Raw genomic sequence first — 4,815 nt, 5'->3', positions numbered from 1 at the left:
TCAGGTGGTCCAAGTGCGCCATCACTTTTAGATTAGTAGATCAACTCAAGTGTGTGGCTACAGCTGGCGTCCTCCCAATGCTTTGTTCCCCACTCATCAGCAACGTGCAAGTTACCAGGACCCTCATCGATGGCGGCGCAGGGCTCAATGTCCTGTCCGTCGAGATGTTCAACAACCTTCAAGTGCCATATGATCAACTTCAGCCTACGAAGCCTTTCTCGAGAGTCACTGACGGCTCCACTACCCTGATAGGGCAGGTCCGCCTCCCTGTCACTTTTGGATAGCACAACAACTACCACACCGAGCTCATCGACTTCGACTTTGCCCACATTCGCCTACCATATAATGTCATCCTCGGGTATCCAGCCCTGGCCAAGTTCATGGCAGTGACCCACCATGGCTACAATGTCCTCAAGATGCTAGGAAAAGGCGGAATCATCACAGTCCCCTACGAAGAGAAGGATGCGGTGTGCTCCCTCGAGCGCGCCTTTCAAGCTGCATCGATCGAGGACCCAGACAGCAAGGGCGAGAACCCTCCTGAGGCAGTTACCAAGAAGAAGACATCGCCCAGCTCAAGGCCTCAGGAGGTTGGCATCTTGGAGGCGTGCTTCGTAGCACGTTTCCCTCAGGAAGGCATGGGGCGAGGAAGGCCCAACCCTCAGGAGTTCATCACCAAGACCACTCAGGAGCTGCAGGAATCAAGAGTCATACGCGTCGATCGCCGTTTACCTGGCGTAGCTCCCCATCCAGGAGAGGATGGCGGGCTGCGCGTCTGCATCGACTACCCAGGGCTCAACTGTGCCGCGTCTCAAGACCGCCTCTAGCCTTCGCGCGTGGGATGTTGCGAGGGTGTGCCGCACAGCTACATTCGCATGCCTTTCGGCCTGCCGAACGCGACTGCTACTCACCAGCGCCATCTACGGAGCATTCTGGCAGCTCAGGAGGCCAGGCACCACGCGGTCCTGGCGGAGATGGACATGGTCCTCGAGGAACCACCGGGACCCCGAGAGCCTCCCGAGGATCAAGGCTCCGGTGGCTCCTGAGGGTCGGCCTCTTCACCGCGCACCTTCAGCTACTCCAACACCCCCTCTACAATGGTATCAGATGACGTCTTTCGATTATATTTCAGCTGGGAGCGCCCTTAGGGCTGCATCATTCCCAGGTCGCGTGGGTCTGTCCCTGTGGCATGTATCCCTTTTGCTTATGTCTTTAGTTTACCTTGCTGGGGGCACCCTCGGGCTGCATCATCCCCAAGCCGCTCGGGCCTGACTGAGTGGCATGTATCCTGCATGCGTTTATCCAAGTTGATTTGCCTTTCATGCTTAACCCGCCTATGATTATCATCTGCCGCCTACCACGGGCCTTCTCTCCCTCATGAAAATCGCTTGCGCATTAAAAGGGGGGCTCCTGAACATCGCGACTCAGGAGCTCTTACTGGCTCTCCAGCCCTCACCCCGTGGCCTTGTCCACGGCATGGCGACCTGGCATACCAGCGGCGGCTAAGATCGCTCGAGGACTGGGACCTGAGGACGTAGAGCGTTTGTATCTAACCATCTCGCAGGAACACACAGTCGTCCAAGGCTCAAGACCAGGCACACCCCGCCTTGAGGTAGGGCCTCGTGAGTCCCGCGCTGGCTCACGAGTGTCGAGATACACCTTGTCTAGCCCTGCCGTGCAAGCCATGTGTCAGGGCGGGGATGTACACACCACGGGGGCTCCTCCCGGAGGGCCCCCTCTCCCACATACCAGTGGAAGAACCATGCTACGCGCTGGCTGATGACACTAACGAGGAGCGGCTATGCACGTACACATATGGAAGCGCTATGCTCCGCGCTGGTGATAAACAACTGAGGGCGGCCCATGACTGTATCAATCTCAGGGAGCCCAGAGCTCAATGTCTGGCCTCATCGCAACACCTCCCCTTGGGAGCGTCATGCGAGGGGGCTGGACACAGGGGCTGCGCCCGGGTCACGCCCGAGTGCACGCCACCCAGTCAGGTCCCTCGGACCTGGTCATCGCGTGCCCCTTCCGGAGCGGAGCTAAGGTATGAAGACTGTTTAAATGTCAAGGGGGACTCCTGAGCATCGCGACTCAGGAGCCTAACTGGTCACGTAGCCCCTCACTCCTTAGTTCCGCAAGGCTAATAAGAATAAGGGTTGAGGTATCCGCGGGGCCGGGCCCTGCCAATGTAGAACACCAGATCCACCCCTACACTCCCTCCCTATTTGTTGTTCGCACGTCAAGGGGGACTCCTGAGCATCGCGACTCAGGAGCCTAACTTGTCACGTAGCCCCTCACTCCTTGGTTCCGTCCTGGTGATCCGGTCGGGGCTAACGACGGTTGAGGTATGCGCGGGGCCGGGCCCTGCCGACGTAGAACACAAAACAAATAGGAAGGAAACCGCAAAATCTCGAAGCAAATCCAGAAGCAAATATTACAAAACATAATTGTCTTCACGATACCAAACGCAAGTTTAAATGCCTCCACGAGGCACAGTGCATATTACAGGAGTTAAAACAGGAAAGAAGCCGCGAGAAGATTACCCTTGGGCAACACCGTCATTCGCTAGGAGCCCCGCCTCCATGGTGGTGTTGCCTCCGTCAACTCCACCTCTCAAGGCCGCGGACTCAGCAGTACCTACCTTGGGCGCAGTGGCAAAGGCGTGGAACTTTTCCAGCAGGGCTTCCACTCAGCCCTTCACGGCTTTAGCAGCAGCGGCGGAGCGCTCATCATCCACGGGCTCCAGCAACTCGTCGAGATTGGCGCTAGGGTCGCGAAGGTAAACGTGGCTAAAGACGCACATCAACGCCGCAGAAGAAAGGACGCGAGCTTTAACCTCGGCCATGGGGCCGACGCTAATCACGACTTCCTCAAGCGCTTCGACCAAGAAGGGAAGCAGCTGGGCGGGGCCGTCCTTGGCCCCAGCCAACGGCTTCTCCAGGCCACCATCGTAGAGCATCTTTAGCGCCTTGCGAGATCTCACCTCAAGATCCGCGAAGGCCACGCGGTCCTCAGCTAGGACCTTCGCCTTGGTGTCTAGCCCGACCCTCTCCGTCTTCAACTTCTGCTCCAACGTCTTCAGTAGGCCACGTTCAGCGGCCAACTCGGCATCACGGTCCCCGATGGCGTCCTCCCGAGCCTTCATCTCCTCCTCCTTCGTCCGACGGTCGCGAGCCTCTTTGGCAAGCTCGTCACGCAAACCCTACAGCTCGGCCTCCAGCGCCTTGCAACGGTCCTGGGCGACCATGGCGTCCTTCAGCGCCGCATTGCGGGCGACTGCGGCTTGGGTGGCGGCCTGCTTCTCCTCCTTAGAAGCTGCCGCAGCCAGGCTCAGCGCCGCCCGGACGGAGGTATTAGAGTGAACCCAGCCAGAGACCAACTCCAGGTGTCCGGCTACCAGGAGGGAGTTGGCGCCCTAGAGGTCTTCTCGCAGCTGGCCCACCTCAGTAAGGGTACAGTCCAAGACAGCGAAGGAAGCAGAGGAGTCTGGAACCAGTGGTGCAGGAGGAGAAGGCGGCAGCATGATCACGACTTGGGAGACTGGGAGCTCCTGAGTCTTGTCCGCCTTAGCGACAACATCAGGCACCAGCACCTCCAGAGTCAGCGGTGCCACGGGGGCTGGCACCATGCCAGCGCGCTCCTTTGGGCCTCGCGAGGACGATCGGGCAGGGGAGGTGCGAGCTCCACTGCCTCCCCTTCCCACGGGCGGAGGCGCAGTTGCGGCATATGAGCCTGCCCTAGACAGAGCCACCGTGTCCCCCTTCTTCTTCTTCGCCGCAAGCGATGGCCTAACCAAGTGATGGAGAAAGTCAAGCCTCGGCAGCAAGAACAAGAACAAGACGGAGTTGGAGTGCTTACTGGTCAATCACAGCATAGGCCGCCGACCTCTTGCCAAGTTTAAAGCCCGTAAGCCTCTTGGTCCGGGGGGCAGCCTCAAGAGGCCCAGGAGCGGACGAAGCCGTACTAGAAGGGCTGGAGCCGGCCTCGGGCGGTGCCTGAGCCGGAGCAGCCCCTTGAGAGATCAGCGCCGACCTGTCCTTCTTCGGGATCACGGGCGGGTCCTCCTCCTCTCGCATGGCGGCGGCCTCGTCGTCGTCCGGCAGGGTGCGGAGGATGCTGGCCCTGCGCCAGGGGGAGGTCTCCCCCGTCCCCTCAGTGGTCGCCTCCGAGTCGTGCTCCTCCTCTTCTTCGTATTCCTCTCCTCCCCCGCGGGAATCATCAGAAGAAACCTCCACCAGCACCGTCGCCTTGGCCCTCAGGAGGCACCGCGGGCACCAGAATGCGCCCATCAAAGGTGGGCATGGCATCCACCACCTGTTGCCAGTTGTTGCGAAGGAATGGGGGGGGGGGGGCAGGAGCGCCCTCCAGACCTTCCACGTCCTCTCCAACCAAGAGGCATAGAGCTGCGACCAGATCCTCGTCGGCCAGGGCTGCCGAGGTGAGGCAAAGATCGTCATCCGTGCCCCCAAGCTCCACAACGGGCGCGAATGCGCCTGAAGTGGAGCCACCCGCTGCGTCAGGAACTCCCTCAGGAGCATGGCCCCTGTCATCTTCGCCGCCTTCATATTGCCCGGCCTCAGGTCGGCGTTCATCTTCTCCAGCACCAACTTCACCCATCTGTCATCAAGCTTCGCGCGGGACCACCCCTCGTTAGCCTGGGGCTGCTTCATTGGCAACACCAACCGAGAGTGGATGCATCTGGCATCCATCATCACCCACTTGCTCTAGAAGCCGTCGACCCTCTTCCCGGTCTTCCAGATCGCGTTGGCCTTGGAGTACGCGACGAAGCCAGTGCATGCCGAGGTATGACCGCTG

This window comes from Triticum aestivum, chromosome 5B, assembly GCF_018294505.1.
Source record: "Triticum aestivum cultivar Chinese Spring chromosome 5B, IWGSC CS RefSeq v2.1, whole genome shotgun sequence".
Taxonomy (NCBI): domain Eukaryota; kingdom Viridiplantae; phylum Streptophyta; class Magnoliopsida; order Poales; family Poaceae; genus Triticum; species Triticum aestivum.
This window is presented reverse-complemented; position numbering follows the sequence as displayed.